Raw genomic sequence first — 20,333 nt, 5'->3', positions numbered from 1 at the left:
TCCCGCGATACGTGATCACGCCGTACTCGCGTTGACAAACTCTCGCTGTGCAAGTTGGCAAGCCGCGATTACGTAATCGCGCTCGCCAAATTCTCGCGGGATCCCGCAGCAAGATCCAAAATGGCGCAGCACTCGCAAAATATCGAGAAAAACAACTCGGCAAACGCTGAATGACGGTAAGTGAACGCCGCGCGCCGCAAAAATTGTATCACCCCGAAAAAAAATCCGCTGCGTGCGAATTTAGCGGATTTTGCGGGAAATCTGCGAATCTCGCGGATTGCGAATTTCCCGAAAATCCGCAAAATCCGCGAGCGGAGCGGATTTTACGCCCATACTTATTCACATGTCCCTTCCTAAATGCCTCCTTACCACTCCTTAAACCCTTCCCTATTAATAGTAAGTATTACCCATTTTCCAGCCAATCTACTTGTTACCCCCCACATTTACTTCAAAAATGTATACCTACGTGTGCGGAGATCTAACAGCCTGATTCATCAAGCTGAAATCGGCTCGCAAAGGGTCAGATTCTGAGAATCTGGCCCTTTGCGAGCGCTATTTTTGCATTTGGGATTCATCATCCCAAATGCAAAAATCGGTAATTGCTAATTCGCTAAATTGCGAGGAATTACATTTAAGGAATCTCTATTTGAGATTCCTTAAATGCAATTCATCAACCATTTTTAAATTGCTAATTCGCAATTTCGGGCCGCTATTTACCGAGAGGTCAGACCTCTCGGTAAATAGCAAAAACTTAAAAAAATGCTTTTAAAAGCATTTTTCTAAGTTGCATGTTGCGCACACACATGTCCTTTGGACATGTGTGTGTGCAACACCTGTGTGAAATTTCATTTGAGGGGTGCTACAGGGTGTCCTGTGGACACCCCTGGCACCCTTCAAATCGCAATCTTATTTGCGATTAGCTAATTGCTAATCGCAAATAAGGAATACTCCCCATTCATTCCTATTGGCCTTTTGGCCCATAGGAATGAATGGCGAGTTATTCCTTATTTGCGATTAGCAATTAGCTAATCGCAAATAAGGAATTGTAAGGAATCGCATTTTTATTGCATATTCCTACTTGAATCCCGTTTTGCGAGTCCTTAATAGCGATTCGCTATGAATCGCTATTAGGGCCTCGCAAAACGGGAGCATCATGAATCAGGCGGTAAGTCATGCTGGCAGAGATCTCTGCACAGAAAAGAGGAGACGTTGAGGCAGAGGTCTCCACGCCATGATTTGCAAATAGCATTTGGTAGTACTTGAATAGCACTACTGTAGTACTACTTTATATACTACAAACTGCACTTTGTGAATAGGTCCCTTACTGTGTAAGTCTGGGTGTCGTGTTTCAGACCCAAATGGTGCTACACCCTATTATTTGTTTCTCATTGTCTAACTACCCCTCATTTCATATTTATAAATTGAGACTTACCAAGCCCAGATTGGACACTGGGGTAATTGTGTGTTATCACTGTTGTAAGAAATTACCATTGTTTGCTTGGTTTTGTACTATCTGTTTTGCTGGATTTAAAACACTGTGCGCTTCACCCCTGCTAACCAGGAGTAAAGTGTTCCTTCCATAAACATGTCAAAATTAGCTTAACACTAAGTGGCATATTTAACTTTGCTACTCAGTTATGATACTTGGTGACGAAATACACCCATGGCATGGAAAGCCAAATGTCACTTGTAGACTGCAGCACTGATTGTGCCATCCAATAAAGTGATGGTTAAACATGGCTTCAAGCCTACCATGTTTAGCCTGATTGCAGCAGCCTAAACCCTGCTGTACAGAACTGTCAAAATAACCCCTTTTGACACGTGGGAACCCCTTTTTTTGGCTATTATTAAGACATGCTTAATTTCACCTTGTCACCCACAAGATAGAATGCCTAAATAATTCAAATGAAACATATGCAAAATTATAATAGGCATGTTCCTCCAGTGACTAGTCCCAAAATATATTTTCACTGTCAGAGCTGTAGCTCAATCCTAGAAAATACTGATATACAGGTTATACACCTTAATCTGTAACTTGTGCCAGGAAACAGCTGCAAAAATCATTCAAACACTATTTTTGATATTTAGTAACAATTCAATTTTACAATAAAATCAGATTTGTTATAAATATTAAGAAAATTAACTTTTGGAGAGATACATTTAGCCTACTGACTGCTGGTCTGCCAGTGCATGGCCATAAAGAGCTGTGAAAAATGCTCTCAGAGCAGAAGCAATGGCCTGGGTATGGTTCTTACCTTCGCACAAAGACCAGTTAGGGTGGATCCAGGAACTTCATTAGCTTGTAAAGTGGCATGCCCTTTCATGAGTAAATGTAAGGTGAGACCTGGAGAAGGCAACTTTTTCACTAAAAAAACAGTTAGGCGTGCGCTTGGGAACTCTTACCCCCTTGGTAAGGGAAAAGCCAGGAGTCACCCCACCCACTCCCCGATGCCAACAATAAATGTGGCATCCCAAGCTCCCCTGCTCAAAACCCTTTTTGGACCTGTGAAAGATCAGAAAATGACTAGGTTCTTATTGCTGTAACCTGAGAGGAGCCCCGAAGGACTGGACCTGCACCTTCTTGTAACCAATACAAACAGAGTGGACTCCAAATGTCAGATTGCTGACCTCCAGTGTGGCTACAGGGACACTGCAAGCTGAAAGAGAACTTTTTACTGAATTGATCAGTTGACCAGTACCAACTGGACCTGGACAGGACTTTGCTGGTGGCCTCTGCTGGAGGGAGTTCTGGTCCATAACTGCTGTCTCAGAGGTCCTAGGAGCCCTAAAGTGATCCAGATGAGCTGCTCCAGATCTCCTGATACATTGGGAGTTAAAACCTTTTTTTGAAATCAAGAACTCCAGACCCATGGGGGCGTGGCTTGGTCACAGAGCGGAATGGCTGCCTAGTCTCGCAGCTCCGCTGGCCAAGCACAAAATCCGCTATTTATCCGCATATTACATGCCGATTCTCGGACCTGCCTGGGGGTCAGAGCTCGAGTGCATCCTCCGCTCTGATCCGATGTGTAAATCGGCGGCGTAGTACATAAGGAGACGGAGTTGCGGCCGTGGATCTGCCTGCGGGAAGAAGGGGCCTAAGTTAAGGAGTGAGGCTGGGGACTCGCGTAGCGAGCGCACTGGGGACAGAGGAGGCTGCGACCCAGCGGCGATCGGAGCTGCACCCGGCTGGGTGGGGAAACCAACATTGGAGGACCGCTGGCTGTAAGCGGTGCTGGAAGATAATCGAAGACGTGTCTGTGACCGGCCCCAATGAGCTGGCAGCCGATGGAAATGCAGACTTCCGTGCGGCGCTCATGAGGTATGAGGGGGAGGCTGCCTCCTGAAGCTGCTTGCTGTGGACATGTGCAGAGAGGCTGCCTGGTAGTTTTGCGGGATATGTAGCTATCTCAGGGATCTGCTAGTGACTGGGCACGTCTCACATCCTAATTGCATAGAGGCCGGTTGTGCAATACGACTGTGTCAGGCATTCATCGACTGTGGACACTGCTGCCGACCGCCATTTTGGGTCGCTTGGGGACCTGCTGCCGGGAAGCACTCTGGAGGTCTGCTGTAACCTGGTCGGCGAACAGAGGCTAGGAATGTGCCGGTGAGCTTATATCTGGCAGTGCGCTCATATATATAAACTGGGAAGGAAACACTGGCCATAGTGACGCGGTGCCTAGCGTCTTGACCCTTCGTTTGCTGGCACTATGGGTGCCACTGCTAAAACCATTGCGCCGCGGCCCACATAATCCTGCGTTATATGGAAGAGTGCTGTGGTGTGTGGGACCCCGCCGAATTTGACCCGCGCTGCGGGTGGGAACTGCGAGGCTGGTCAATAGGCGAGTTTCGAGGAGGGTATGCAAGATGGTTGGTGCCTCGCCCTCATAGTACCAAGCAGATTAAAAGGGCATCTCACGGCGGACATTTTGTATCGGTGAGGGATATTGGCCTGAGACAGTAGGCCGTTCACACAGCCGAAGCCGCGGAGAGGAGAGTGCGCCGGGAGGACCGTCTGCATTGGCATAGTGTCGATCCCTGAGACTTGTGGGCTGACCATTACACGTCTGGTGGCAAGATTCTCGCAGGACCTGCTGCATGTACATAGTGGAGGTATCCCTGTGGGCTCAGTGGGTTGTGTCTCAACATAGTCCTGTGGTGTGCATTGAGGCTGTGGATGGGTCGCGTGTCTATTCAACGTGATACCACTGTGGTGCAAGAGGGCACCAAAGTCGTCCGAGTACCGAGATGGGTAAGCCGGAGACGCGCCAGCCCAAAATAATATTCGATAAGACGACAAAAAAAACATCTGAAACAGAAACAACGGATAGTGCTGGGGCGGATGATGGCGCCAGTCAGCTGCCAGCGGCGGATACTAGATCAATGTTTCAGGAGCTGAAAACGAGCTTGCAGGGCATCGACTCCAAGATGGATACTTTGGCGGCACGTATGGACGCCATCACACAGAGGATGGATAAGCAAGAGGGTAGAGTCAGTGTGTTGGAGACGCGTGTCACTGAGACGGAAGAGGGTCAAACTGATATTGAGAAGAAAGTGAAAGGTATGGATAAAGTACTGGCTCTGATCCAGCAGGAAAATGAGGATTTGCAAGCGAGATCGCAACGTAATAACGTACGCATTACAGGTGTTGCTGAATCGACGGACATTCCCAATATGGAAGAATATGTTGAGGCTATGATGAAGGACCTATTCGGGGATGGGTTGTCTCCAATGTTCCTGATTGAAAGGGCTCACAGATCCCTGGGTCCCAGGCCCATGCCGGGCGCTCCGCCAAGACAGATCTTAGCCAGAGTGCTAAACTATAGGGATCGGGACGCGATCCTATGCCTTGCGAGGGAAAAAGACAAGATACAATACCGCGGGAATAACATAACACTGAATCCGGATTTTTCCCTGCATGTACAGGCTGCCCGCAGGGAATTTATACCGGCGAAAAAGATCTTTCAGCAAACTGGAACTAAATATGCTTTGATATACCCGGCAAAGTTGCGAGTACAGGGCCCTGACAGGCCTACCTTCTTTGTGGATGCAAAGGCGGCACTGAACTATGCTAGGAAATTGGCTAAATACCAGAGACAGCAGAAGACACCGGAGAAGCAGGAGACGACTGGCAGGCTAAGTGATATTGAATGATATGTGTAACTCTTTGCGATATGGTGAAATGATTGTATACCGGTGGCAAGTTAACTGATATTGTGATCCCTTCTGCACAGATGGGGTGTGTCTCTCTGTCCACCTGTCGAAGATTCCTGTATATTTTGGAACTTGGCTGTTACATAGTGTCTAATAGCTCACCCTGAGAGTGGGCAGGCCCTGGAGAGGTTGGTGTGGTATCAGCAGCTCGCCCACCCTGTCACAAGTACGGGGAAGTATGGCGGCCACCCTGCATACCCCCTGGAATGAATCCCATTGTTTGGACACTGTTTTTTTGGAGTGTATGGATGTGGAGGAAGGGGGGAGGGATTACACGACCTGATTAGGGGGTTGGTGTGGGTGGAGGGGTTGGGAATGTGAAGTTGAGCGGTTCAGGGAGAATGTTGGGGCGGGAGGGGGGAAATGCACAACCGATTGGGGGGTTGGAGCGGGTGAAGGGGGGTTCAAGATGTTAGCCTATTTTTGTAGCCTGCTGTACCTACAAGCTGTTTTGATTCAACGTTCTAGATTGTCCGGAATACCACGTTCTGGCCCCCGAGGCCGTGTATGTATGTGTCTTATGGAAGTATATGCCTTGGTTTGTTTCTGTCTGCAGAATTGGTGGATTGGGATGGCTAGGATGATTGTGAATGTGTTTGGCCCGAGATGGGTAACCCTGTGAAAGTCGTTACTTGTATATCCTGGAATATTAGGGGCTTGAATGATCGAAGAAAGGCGAGATTAATTCACTCGTACTTGATGTGCCGTGAGGCGGATATTTGCTTATTGCAGGAAACACTCCTAGCCGCTGCTAATACTAATATGCTTAACCCCTTCGATGCTGATGACGAGCTCAGCTCGTCATCAGCCACGGGTGAACAATAGGATTCATCAAATATCAGCACAGCACAAAAATCACCGCAGCAGCGATGCGGTTAAATACCATTGATGGGGAGAGGTAGTGTAGGCGCCATTTTCTAACTATGCCAGAGGTGTTGCCATTCTAATACGCAGAGGTTTACAGAGTTTTTTTCAGAATTTGTGGCAAAAGATTCAATCCTATGGACAGGTGGCGATATTATGGGGAGGCGATTTCAATGTTGCGCTGTCCCCTACAGCTGACAGGCAGGGAGTGGCTTGTGAGCATCACCCTAGGGCAGTGGCGGTTCTGAGGGATTTAATGGCTGAAGAATGCCTGGTAGATACTTGTAGGGTGGTACGTTTGAGGGAAAGGGAGGGCACGTGTATGTCTGTGCACAGAAATGCCTGGTCTAGGATTGACTATTGGTTGCTGTCCAGGGATATACACTCACGGGTAACGTTGGCAGACCACTTGCCGAGGAATTTTTCTGATCACACCCCTTTGCATGTGCAGTTGACAATCCCACCGCAATATGTGCAACCCTTTAGTTGGAGAGTTGGACCAAGTATTCAGGGAAGAACTGAGGGGAAAATTGTCTGAGTATTTTGAGCTGAATGAGGGACAGTGGACTCGCCGGGTACCCTATGGAAAGCGTTCAAGGTGGTGATGCGTGGCAGTTGCCTGGCGCTTAAGACAGGGGTGCTGAGGTCCATAAGGAACACATTGAGTAGCCTTGAGAGTGACATTGCTAGCTTAGAGAAGAACAACAGGGAAAACCCTTCCCCTTCCATTCAGGCTGAAATCAGAACTAAATTGACAACATTCCAAGAAGAAGCAGAGAAGGAAACGGCGTACCTTAACAAATACGCGCAGGCTAGGAGATATGGTGAGGGTGACAGAGCAGGGAAGATGTTAGCATCACTAATGCGTGCACCGCGGGGGACAGAGTATATCACGGAATTACAAGGAAGGGACGGAGAGCTGATGCAAGAGCCTCAGGCCATCCTTCACATGATGACAGAGTATTACAGGTCGCTATACACGTCACGCACAAATCCTAGAGGGACGGATATCGAAGAATATTTGGACACCATTGCATTGGCTTGGTTTAATGATGGTGCGAGACAATACATGGTCTTGCCTATCACTGTGGAAGATGTGAGGGGTGTGATCGCCGGCATGCCGGCCGATAAAGCCCCGGGCCCAGATGGGCTAACGGCTGCATTTTACAAAGAGTATATAGACATAGTAGCTCCTAGACTGCATCAGGTATACATGGAGGCTTTGGAAATAGGTATGATGCCGCCCACACTCAGGGAGGCCATGATAATCACTATTCTAAAGCCAGATAAGGACCCATCAAACCCAGAATCCTACCGCCCCCTTTCCTTAATCAATCTAGACGCGAAAATATACGCTAAGTTACTGGCGGAACGTTTGAGGCCCATGCTTCCGCAAATAGCCCTATCAGATCAATCCGGATTTGTCCCGGGACGTGCAACGTCGCATAACCTCAGAGTGAAAATCGGTCTTCTCCATTATTTGGACCCTAGTGTACAGGCAGCTGCTGCTTTGCTGGATGCCACGAAGGCATTTGACTACCTCGAGTGGAAGTTCTTATTTGCATTGTTCACCCGTATGGGCTTTAGTCCACTATTAATGCAACAGATTAGGCTTCTATATACGTCCCCCACAGCGAGAGTGAAGGTAAATTGTCAGATCTCTGGATTGTTTGACATAACGAGGGGCGCAAGGCAGGGCTGCCCCATGTCGCCGCTCCTTTTTAGGGCGAGGCCTACGTCCCCACTGCGTAGCAGTGGGGCGGAGCTTCGAGCCGTATTGTTCTGGGGCTCAGATTCGTGTAGGAAAAATTCTTCAGTGCGCGAGATTGTTGGTACTTTTTTTGGCAGCTGCATTGTAATTGGTGTTCGCGGTGCTGTCTTTTTAGTAGCCTTGACGCGATAGGCCATATGTAATTCTCGGTCGCCATTTTTGGCATTTTCTGTGCGGTTATGCGCACGGCAGTCCATTAATTTTAATTAGGAGCTGTCAGGGAGCCGGTGTAATGGAATGCAGATGCTGTGGGCGCGTTCACCATTCTACAGTGCGTTTGGTGGGCGCGCGTTCGTCTGCATCGCAGTTCCGCCACAATCACACTTTCCAGCATTTCAGCAAAATGTGGTCGTTTTGTTAACTTTCAGGACGGTTTGTGATTGTGGTTTCTTTATAGATATTTGAGATTGCGCTGGGCAAGTTGTTAGAGAGACTCCTCAAGTAGTGTGAAAGGAGGAGTAAGCAACTCGTTGGAAAATGTGAACATGTAAAATAATAGCAAGCCCAGACTTCATGAAGCATTGTACTTTGTTTTGGGAGCAAGGGAAACCAAACATAAGCGAATTCTGAACAAGAGCAACAAGAATAGTTAAAGTGAATTTAAACACAAATCCTATCTTTTTAATCATTGGTGATCTATAGGAGATCCTGGTGAGGTTTAAAGTACCTCGGTGTGACTCCTGCGGCGAGGCAGCATTCTCCCTGAGCGGCTGCATGGTGCTGTCATCAGTGTTTCTGCCTTCCCCTCACTCGCATTCTTTGATGTAAATACGTGATCTACAGAGCATTACTTCAGTAAAAGCATCTCCGACGATCCAAGGGGGTTTTTGGGCACCAGGCACAATAATAATTTGCTGTTTGAGTGCCCCCTCTCCCTAAGCAACAAGGTAGTCGTATAGGCAATTTATAGGAATCTGGTGCCCTCGTGTGGCCATTTGTAGTGGCGATGTGAACCAGACATCTACACAGGCCTTAATGGAGCCAACAGCAAGCCCTTCATATCAGCTGCTGCCTCTACAGAGTGACAGTGAGTGCAGAGTGACAGTGAGTGACAGTGAGTGTAGAGTGACAGTGAGTGCAGAGTGACAGTGAGTGACAGTGAGTGTAGAGTGACAGTGAGTGCAGAGTGACAGTGAGTGACAGTGAGTGTAAAGTGACAGTGAGTGCAGAGTGACAGTGAGTGCAGAGTGACAGCGAGTGACAGTGAGTGCAGAGTGACAGTGAGTGCAGAGTGACAGCGAGTGACAGTGAGTGTAGAGTGACAGTGAGTGTAGAGTGATAGTGAGTGCAGAGTGACAGCGAGTGACAGTGAGTGCAGATTGACAGTGAGTGTAGAGTGACAGTGAGTGCAGAGTGACAGTGAGTGTAGAGCGACAGTGAGTGCAGAGTGACAGTGAGTGACAGTGAGTGTAGTGTGACAGTGAGTGTAGAGTGACCGTGAGTGCAGAGTGACAGTGAGTGACAGTGAGTGTAGAGTGACAGTGAGTGCAGAGTGACAGTGAGTGCAGAGTGACAGTGAGTGCAGAGTGACAGTGACTGTAGAGTGGCAGTGAGTGACAGTGAGTGTAGAGTGACAGTGAGTGTAGAGTGACAGTGAGTGTAGAGTGACAGTTAGTGTAGAGTAACAGTGAGTGTAGAGTGACAGTGAGTGCAGAGTGACAGTGAGTGCAGAGTGACAGTGAGTGTAGAGTGACAGTGAGTGACAGTGAGTGTAGAGTGAGTGCAAAGTGACAGTGAGTGCAGAGTGACAGTGAGTGACAGTGAGTGTAGAGTGAGTGCAGAGTGACAGTGAGTGCAGAGTGACAGTGAGTGCCGAGTGACAGTGAGTGCTGAGTGACAGTGAGTGCAGAGTGACAGTGAGTGCAGAGTGACAGTGAGTGCAGAGTGACAGTGAGTGCAGAGTGAGAGCAGAGTGACAGTGAGTGCAGAGTGACAGTGAGTGCAGAGTGAAAGTGAGTGCATAGTGACAGTAGAGTGACAGTGAGTGCAGAGTGACAGTGAGTGTAGAGTGACAGTGAGTGCAGAGTGACAGTGAGTGCAGAGTGACAGTGAGTGTAGAGTGAGTGCAGAGTGACAGTGAGTGCAGAGTGACAGTGAGTGCAGAGTGACAGTGAGTGTAGAGTGACAGTAGAGTGACAGTGAGTGCAGAGTGACAGTGAGTGCAGAGTGACAGTGAGTGTAGAGTGACAGTGAGTGTAGAGTTACAGTGAGTGTAGAGTGACAGTGAGTGCAGAGTGACAGTGAGTGTAGAGTGACAGTGAGTGCAGAGTGACAGTGAGTGTAGAGTGACAGTGAGTGCAGAGTGGCAGTGAGTGTAGAGTGACAGTGAGTGCAGAGTGACAGTGAGTGTAGAGTGACAGTGAGTGCAGAGTGACAGTGAGTGTAGAGTGACAGTGAGCGCAGACTGACAGTGAGTGTACAGTGACAGTGAGTGTAGAGTGACAGTGAGTGCAGAGTGACAGTGAGTGCAGAGTGACAGTGAGTGACAGTGAGTGTAGAGTGACAGTGAGTGCAGAGTGACAGTGAGTGTAGAGTGACAGTGAGTGTAGAGTCACAGTGAGTGTAGAGTCACAGTAGAGTGACAGTGAGTGCAGAGTGACAGTGAGTTCAGAGTGACAGTGAGTGTAGAGTGACAGTGAGTGCAGAGTGACAGTGAGTGCAGTGTGACAGTGATTGTAGAGTGACAGTGAGTGCAGAGTGACAATGAGTGTAGAGTGACAGTGAGTGACAGTGGGTGCAGAGTGACAGTGAGTGCAGAGTGACAGTGAGTGCAGAGTGACAGTGAGTGAAGAGTGACAGTGAGTGCAGAGTGACAGTGAGTGTAGAGTGACAGTGAGTGTAGCGTGAGAGTGAGTGCAGAGTGACAGTGAGTGCAGAGTGACAGTGAGTGTAGAGTGACAGTGAGTGTTGATTGACAGTGAGTGACAGTGATTGTAGAGTGACAGTGAGTGCAGAGTGACAGTGAGTGCAGAGTGACAGTGAGTACAGAGTGACAGTGAGTGTAGAGTGACAGTGAGTGTAGAGTGACAGTGAGTGACAGTGAATGTAGAGTGAGTGCAGAGTGACAGTGAGTGCAGAGTGAGTGCAGAGTGACAATGAGTGCAGAGTGAGTGCAGAGTGACAGTGAGTGTAGAGTGACAGTGAGTGCAGAGTGACAGTGAGTGCAGAGTGACAGTGAGTGTAGAGTGACAGTGAGTATAGAGTGACAGTGAGTGTAGAGTGACAGTGAGTGCAGAGTGACAGTGAGTGCAGAGTGACAGTGAGTGTAGAGTAACAGTGAGTGACAGTGAGTGTAGAGTGAGTGCAGAGTGACAGTGAGTGCATAGTGACAGTGAGTGTAGAGTGACAGTGAGTGCAGAGTGACAGTGAGTGCAGAGTGACAGTGAGTGCAGAGTGACAGTGAGTGTAGAGTGACAGTGAGTGACAGTGAGTGTAGAGTGACAGTGAGTGTAGAGTGACAGTGAGTGCAGAGCGACCGTGAGTGCAGAGTGACAGTGAGTGCAGAGTGACAGTGAGAGCAGAGTGACAGTGAGTGTAGAGTTACAGTGAGTGCAGAGTGACAGTGAGTGTAGAGTGACAGTGAGTGCAGAGTGACGGTGAGTGCAGAGTGACAGTGAGTGTAGACTGACAGTGAGTGCAGAGTGACAGTGAGTGCAGAGTGACAGTGAGTGCAGAGTGACAGTGAGTGCAGAGTGACAGTGAGTGACAGTGAGTGTAGAGTGACAGTGAGTGCAGAGTGACAGTGAGTGTAGAGTGACAGTGAGTGTAGAGTGACAGTGAGTGTAGAGTGACAGTGAGTGTAGAGTGAAGGTGAGTGACAGTGAGTGTAGAGTGACAGTGAGTGCAGAGTGACAGTGAGTGTGGAGTGACAGTGAGTGTAGAGTGACAGTGATTGTAGAGTGGCAGTGAGTGACAGTGAGTGTAGAGTGAGTGCAGAGTGACCGTGAGTGCAGAGTGACAGTGAGTGCAGAGTGACAGTGAGTGCAGAGTGAGTGCAGAGTGACAGTGAGTGCAGAGTGACAGTGAGTGCAGAGTGACAGTAAGTGTAGAGTGAAAGTGAGTGCAGAGTGACAGTGAGTGCAGAGTGACAGTGAGAGCAGAGTGACAGTGAGTGCAGAGTGACAGTGAGTGTAGAGTGACAGTGAGTGTAGAGTGACAGTGAGTGACAGTGAGTGTAGAGTGACAGTGAGTGCAGAGTGACAGTGAGTGAGAGTGACAGTCAGTGTAGAGTGAAAGTGAGTGACAGTGAGTGTAGAGTGAGTGCAGAGTGACAGTGAGTGCAGAGTGACAGTGAGTGTAGAGTGACAGTGAGTGTAGAGTGACAGTGAGTGTAGAGTGACAGTGGTGACAGTGAGTGCAGAGTGACAGTGAGTGCAGAGTGACAGTGAGTGTAGAGTGACAGTGAGTGTAGAGTGACAGTGAGTGTAGAGTGACAGTGAGTGCAGAGTGAGAGTGAGAGCAGAGTGACAGTGAGAGCAGAGTGACAGTGAGCCAACAGCAAGCCCTTCATATCAGCTGCTGCCTCTACAGAGTGACAGTGAGTGCAGAGTGACAGTGAGTGACAGTGAGTGTAGAGTGACAGTGAGTGCAGAGTGACAGTGAGTGTAGAGTGACAGTGAGTGCAGAGTGAGAGTGAGAGCAGAGTGACAGTGAGAGCAGAGTGACAGTGAGAGCAGAGTGACAGTGAGTGTAGAGTGACAGTGAGTGTAGAGTGACAGTGAGTGACAGTGATTGTAGAGTGACAGTGAGTGCAGAGTGACAGTGAGTGCAGAGTGACAGTGAGTGCAGAGTGACAGTGAGTGTAGAGTGACAGAGAGTGACAGTGAGTGTAGAGTGACAGTGAGTGTAGAGTGACAGTGAGTGACAGTGAGTGTAGAGGGAGTGCAGAGTGACCGTGATTGCAGAGTGACAGTGAGTGCAGAGTGACAGTGAGTGCAGAGTGAGTGCAGAGTGACAGTGAGTGCAGAGTGACAGTGAGTGTAGAGTGACAGTGCGTGCAGAGTGACAGTGAGTGCAGAGTGACAGTGAGTGCAGAGTGACAGTGAGTGTAGAGTGACAGTGAGTGTAGAGTGACAGTGATTGACAGTGAGTGTAGAGTGACAGTGAGTGCAGAGTGACAGTGAGTGTAGAGTGACAGTGAGTGACAGTGAGTGTAGAGTGAGTGCAGAGTGACAGTGAGTGCATAGTGACAGTGAGTGTAGAGTGACAGTGAGTGCAGAGTGACAGTGAGTGCAGAGTGACCGTGAGTGCAGAGTGACAGTGAGTGACAGTGAGTGTAGAGTGACAGTGAGTGTAGAGTGACAGTGAGTGCAGAGTGACCATGAGTACAGAGTGACAGTGAGTGCAGAGTGACAGTGAGTGTAGAGTGACAGTGAGTGTAGAGTGACAGTGAGTGACAGTGAGTGTAGAGTGAGTGCAGAGTGACAGTGAGTGCAGAGTGAGTGCAGAGTGACAGTGAGTGCAGAGTAACAGTGAGTGCAGAGTGACAGTGAGTGTAGAGTGACAGTGTGTGTAGAGCAGAGGTCCTCAAACTTTTGGATGCCAAGACCCCCCTGTCAACATTTTCAAGCGTAAGGACCCCCTCCTGACAAAAAATTCTAAACCTCTAGGTTATGAGGAAGGTGAGGACCAAATTATGGGACAGGCTTGACTAAATTGTGTGAGTAGAAAATGTAAGTAATGTTCTGTGATGCAGCCTATTTTGGGGTAGCATTGCTTTATTATTTAGAATTTATTTAAACACAGTAATACTGAGGAAAGATGTCACCCCATCAGTACCAGTTTATAACCAAAATACAGCAATTAACATCAGAAAGGTGTCTAGTCAACCTGTGTGAAGGGCCTCCCAATCCGCAGGAATACGCGCTGCCACATTAGAAGCTCACCTGGCCATGGCCGGGAGCAGCAAGGGTGCATTCAAACCGTGGCAGTCTTGTGCAGAGTTAGGCAGTTTACCTATGCCCCTTTCCTCTCACCCCCTTCCTTCCATCCCTCTCTTCTCCCCTCTCCCAACCCTGGATCCCTCTCACATTGCAGGCAGATGTCATTAGCCCCAGGACACCTTTTGGTAACAGTAGTGCACTACAAATGTAAATATTAGGCAGAAGCAGGGGATCCACTAAACCCGAACTTTGGGGGGGAGTTAGGGCGGTGGTTAACACTCCCAACCAGGGCTTGTCCAAGCACTGGTCACACACGGTGCAACAGTCTTTCCACCTTCTCCATGAATTCCCTCACTACCACTCACCAACGATACACCTCATCTCTCTATAGCACCTGTCTGACAAACATTTCATTTTTTATAGCGCTACTCATAGTTTACTCACACTCAGTTCTGTGATGTGCATGGTACATCTTCTTTGTACCAGGCACTTTAACCTTCTGCACTGTGTGGGTGACAAGAGTGCCCATGTGACTGCACGGTGAGCAATGCAACAGTTTCAGAGTAGGGTAACAGAAGTGACTGCAGGGTGAGTCAGGTGACCATATGAATTTGGGTTCGGCTGTAAGTGCATAGTGGGATGAATTAGTGCATGGTTAGTGATGGCCTTGTTTGAGTGAGCTACAGATTGAGCAGTAAGGGGGGGGACAGGTGAGTGAAGTGTTACATGAGTGCAGGGTGAGCGGGTGAATGGTGTGAGTGCATGGTGAATGGTGTGAGTGCATGGTGAAGGGTGTGAGTGCATGGTGATCGGTGTGAGTGCATGGTGATCGGTGTGAGTGCATGGTGTGAGTGCATGGTGATCAGTGTGCGTGCATGGTGATCAGTGTGCGTGCATGGTGATCAGTGTGAGTGCATGGTTATCAGTGTGAGTGCGTTGCGATTGCTGGGAGTGCAGGGTGAGCGTGAAAGTGAAGGCGCGAAAGAGAAGTGAGTTGTCTGAAAGTAGGGTGCATTCCCAGAAACTTGAAGCGTAGGGTTTCAGATATAAGTTAAACTATTGCTATAATGGCATTAATCAGGGTTCGAGGGTGGAGGAAATAAATAATATGCTGATTCTGCAACAAACTTCCAGTCTAATGATTAGGGTTACCAGCTCATTATTTTGATGGCCCAGAAATAAGTGCAAAAAATACAGCTGTAGGTGACTGCTTATCTGTGAATATTTAGAACAGCAAATATAAATAGAAAGCACTTTTAATTGTGTTCTATGGATGCCTCAATGATCCATGACTAATAATTAAAGAGAATAAAGACAGAAAAGTCACATCACTAATTAATACATACTTTTTTATTTATAACTCAATTTAGTGTCAAGAGCAGGTCTCTGCAGGATCTTTAAACAACACATAGCAGGCATGTTTCTTTTGGCAACCCAAAGTTATATTTATTTTCATTAAATGCATTCTCACACTACAGCAGTAAGTGTAAAAATACAAATGTAAGGAATAGGCAGAGTGGGGGCCCAGGGGGTACTGGAACCATAAAAAAACTAAGCATTGGTAATCAAATAACAAAGGCATGTAAATATGCTAATGGTCTTTAAAGACCTGTGAGAAACTCGGCGGAGATAAGACTCTAGACACTGCCCAGCCGAGGCCCCAGGAGCGCGAGCTGCACTGCAGCAGCCCGGGCTGAGACACAGGATGGGGGAGGAGGGGGGCTGAAGCCCTGGAGGCCATTGCAGAAGTGACACTGTGAAGGCGCAACCCCCTTTGCATCGCTCCACGGCCCCCCTGGGGGTCGCCCCCCACAGTTTGAATACCCCTGGTGTAGAGTGACAGTGAGTGCAGAGTGACAGTGAGTGTAGAGTGACAGTGAGTGCAGAGTGACAGTGAGTGCAGAGTGACAGTGAGTGTAGAGTGACAGTGAGTGCAGAGTGAGTGTGGAGTGACAGTGAGTGCAGAGTGACAGTGAGTGTAGAGTGACAGTGAGTGTAGAGTGACAGTGAGTGACAGTGAGTGTAGAGTGAGTGCAGAGTGACAGTGAGTGCAGAGTGACAGTGAGTGCAGAGTGACAGTGAGTGCAGAGTGAGTGCAGAGTGAGTGCAGAGTGACAGTGAGTGCAGAGTGACATTGAGTGAAGAGTGACAGTGAGTGGAGAGTGACAGTGAGTGCAGAGTGACAGTGAGTGTAGAATGACAGTGAGTGTAGAGTGACAGTGAGTGTAGAGTGAAGGTGAGTAACAGTGAGTGTAGAGTGACCGTGAGTGTAGAGTGACAGTGAGTGACAGTGAGTGTAGAGTGAGTGCAGAGTGACAGTGAGTGCAGAGTGACAGTGAGTGCAGAGTGGGTGCAGAGTGAGTGTAGAGTGACAGTGAGTGCAGAGTGACAGTGAGTGCAGAGTGAGTGCAGAGTGACAGTGAGTGCAGAGTGACAGTGAGTGTAGAGTGACAGTGAGTGGAGAGTGACAGTGAGTGCAGAGTGGCAGTGAGTGTAGAGTGACAGTGAGTGTAGAGTGACAGTGAGTGTAGAGTGAAGGTGAGTAACAGTGAGTGTAGAGTGACAGTGAGTGCAGAGTGACAGTGAGTGCAGAGTGACAGTGAGTGTAGAGTGGCAGTGAGTGCAGAGTGACAGTGAGTGCAGAGTGACAGTGAGTGCGAGAGTGACAGTGAGTGCAGAGTGAGTGTAGAGTGACAGTGAGTGCAGAGTGAGTGCCAGAGTGACAGTGAGTGCAGAGTGACAGTGAGTGCAGAGTGAGTGCCAGAGTGACAGTGAGTGCAGAGTGAGTGTAGGGTGACAGTGAGTGCAGAGTGAGTGTAGACTGACAGTGAGTGCAGAGTGACTGCAGAGACAGTGTGTAAGGGTGCAGGGTGCAGATTGTGTGAGTGTGCAGAATGAGTGTGCAGGATAAACAGTGTGTGACTATGCAGGGGGACATTGGGAGTGTGCGGGTGAGCAGTGTGTAAATGTGTAGGGGCAGTGTGTGAGTGTGCAGAAAACACCACACACACATACACCACACACACATACCACACACACACCACACACACATACACCACACACACATAACACACACACAAACCACACACCTCACTCTCTCAACACCACACACTCTTCACCACTCACCACAACACAGTCAGCACCACAATCACTTCCCAGGCTCACCCCTACAGACTCACCACAACACACTCACCACTACACAGAAAACAGCACACACAACAACACACCCCCAGCCGTCAATGAATGCTTTCACCATGCACAAACACCAGCAACCATCAATGTATGCTTTCACCAAAAACAAACACGACCATGCATCAGTGCCACTAAACACCCACGCACACAACAAACAATGTCAGTGCAACTTTCACTAAACACACACACACACCAACAGCTGACAGTACACCAGCCACTCTTTCAATTGGCACAATCATCAGCAGGTGTCAGTGCACATTACCATTACAATGCCATTATCTCAAACTCAAACAAACCCGAGCCCTAATGCATTCCTAATGCTTGTTGCTATTGCTACGGAACCCTTGGCAGCGCGGCTAAGACAGCATCACACTCAACGAAGCATTGGCTTCACCTCTAGAGGCTTGTTAGTATTGATGTACGCAGACGATATGACAATTTACATGACTAAACCAGCAGAAAATTTCGACCCGATCATGCGGGAATTTATCAGATATGGAGGTCTCACAGGTGTACAGGTAAATTTGGCCAAATCAGTGATGATGCCATTAACTGACGGTACTGTGAAGTGTGACACGGAATTCCCCATAGCCTGGTCGGATGACAGCGTTAAATATTTGGGGATGTGGTTTAGCAGATCGATGCAAGAAATTTGGTTAGCAAACTATGGCAGAGTGGTTGACTGGGTGGAAGTTATGGTGCAGAGATGGCAGAAATTGCCTCTTTCCCTTACGGGAAGCATAGCTTTAAGTAAAATGATAATTCTGACTAAATTGCTTTATTTATTTGCAAACATACCTATGCCCCTTAATAATCATTTTTTCGCATGGCTACGGACAGCGTTTTTGGAACTGGTTTGGGCGGGGAGACAACCTAGGGTGTCGTGGAAACTACTGACACTTCCTTTCAGTCAAGGTGGACTAGCTGTCCCTGATTTTGCGCTCTATGCGTATAGTGCTCAAGTGCAATTCTTACAGTATTGGCAGCATCCAATTCCATACCAGCCGCATGTGGAGATTGAGATCGATATTGCTGCTCCAACCCCACTCAATGTGACTGTGTACCACCCATACAAAAGATCCCTCTCGGACATAAACACAGTTGTAGCGACGAGATGGGCCTGGTTGCAAATAGCTAAAAGGGCTGGAATTGTGGGGCTATATGCGCCATCGATGAAAGCAGTCGCTAACATCGCTATCGCCTATTATCAACGCAGACAAACTGATAAAACAATTTGCGCTAAGCGCGAATTTCGCCAAAACTTAACGCCTGCTCAGACCACTTCTTAAACTGTATATCCAATGGGAGGTGGATATTCAGGTTAAGACCCTATTGGCAATGATGCCAGAATATCGCTGGATTTCCAGCAATAATCACGCATTGAGCCGCTATCGCCAGATATTTTATCGCATTTGAGATAAGCGTTGCTAATAGCACGTTATCTCTGCAATAAAATCCGGCGATGCGCGGCGATGAAAAAAAAATCGCTATTTGTTGCTAATATGCCCCCACATTCCTAGTCAGGGTCAATTTCAAACACTCCCTAAATTAACCTGTGCTCACCCCATGGAAGCCAAATTCCACACAAAACTAATCCACACCAGATTAAAAAAACATAGAGCTGAATTCAATGAACAAAGGAAGACGAAAACAACTAAATTTTAAAGAAGACCCAGCTACGCCCACTTTACACAGTACCTTAAATCTTGGTGTGCGGCCTGTGTGGCATTGCTTGCTTTGCAAGGCTTCAAGTCATCTGGCGATGGTACCGAGATGGACTGCAGAAGGCAGGGCACCTTAGGCCCACTTCCAGGGGTCCCGGACTGGGGTGGCACCACTTGGAAGGGTAGACTCACAGATGGCAGAGTCCATATGCGGTAGTAAATGAGTTGGAAGTTTTTTATGTCCATGAGACATCAGAACACAGGAGGCAAGCCCTTAGAGGCACTTTGGTTCTGGGTTGGAGAGATGCAGGTCCAGCCATCTCACTACCAGGTAAGGCAACACCAGGCAGCAGACCAGCATAGCAGAACAGTAGTCCAGCAGAGTGACAGTCCTCAGCAGCACAGCAATCCTTTCTAGCAGAGTATCCACGAGTCCAGAAGTGTTCTGAAGTGGTGGTGTCTGAGGTTCAGTATTTAAACTTTGGTGACCTGAATCTGTAAGGTGGGAGAAGCATCTAGACAGCGGATTTAAAGTACAGGGAATCCCCTTCCTCCCCTGCCCTGGCTCCAAGCTGGCTGAAGTGACAATAAAGGGTCATTATGCCTATTGTGTGGAGCCAGGACACAGCCTATTCAGGTCAAGTGGAGCTGTGCTTAGCTCCACCTCCCCATCCAATAGGGCAGTTAATGGCCCATTAAGGCCCATTAATTAACACCTAAGCTCCCATTGTGTGTGGCTATCTAGAGGGAATGCACAAGGCCCAGCTGTCACCCACCCCAGATGTGGATTCAGAGACCGGCAGAAGGCACAGAATGGTTAAAGTAAGAAAATGCCAACTTTCTAAAAGTGGTATTTTCAGACTTGCAGCTTAAAATTCAACTTCGCCATTAGTTGTGACCTTAAATTGTGATTCCAGAGACCCCAAATTCAAAATATCTATTTTTCCCAATTGGAAATGACAATTATAAAATATAAAGAGGTCATCTTAATGATAACCTATGGGAGAGATAGGCCTTGCAGTAGTGAAAAACGAATTTAAGAGTTTTTCACTACCTGCACATGCAAAACATAAAAGTACATGTCCAACTTTTTAAATACACCGTACCCTGCCCTTGCAGCTGCCTAGGGTCTACCTTAGGGGTGATATATGTATTAAAATGGATGGTTTGGGCCAGAAAATATGTTTACCTTGCCAGGTCGACGTGGCAATTTTAAACTGCACACACAGACTCTGCAATGGCAGGCCTGAGACATGTTTAAAGAGCTACTGAACAGGGACGGCTGGTGTACAGGGGCGAATGGGTGTCGCCCTGCCACCCTGGGGATTCAAACAATGCAAGATGAAACACCGAGCAGCCAGCAATAAACTGTGCTGGCTGCTCGGTAAACAAACATGCAAGTCTGCTTTTTTTTGTTTGAGGGGGTGGGGGAGGATGGCCCTTGGATCTGGCTTGCCTTAGCTGGGCGAAGATTTCTTCCACCATAAACAGAAAGCCTGGCAGTGATGACACACTGGGGGGCGTGGTTTGTGTCTCACTGTCAGAATACAGTTTGAGTTTGGGCGTTATTCCCATGGCCCAGGGGGAGTCTGAAGCCCTCCATTCGTTTCAATGGCTGGGGGCAGGTCAGTCTGGTTTTGTGAATTTTGGAGAGGGGGTGTGTCAATGGCCTCTGCCTCTCCAACGAGACCCAGCAACATTTGTTTATGTTGAAAATGATTGGTGGGCTGGGGCCTGGGGAGGAGT

The sequence above is a fragment of the Lissotriton vulgaris genome, chromosome 4_1 (assembly GCF_964263255.1).
Source record: "Lissotriton vulgaris chromosome 4_1, aLisVul1.2, whole genome shotgun sequence".
NCBI lineage: Eukaryota > Metazoa > Chordata > Amphibia > Caudata > Salamandridae > Lissotriton > Lissotriton vulgaris.
The sequence above is the reverse complement of the archived record's forward strand: the minus strand, read 5'-3'. Positions refer to the sequence as shown.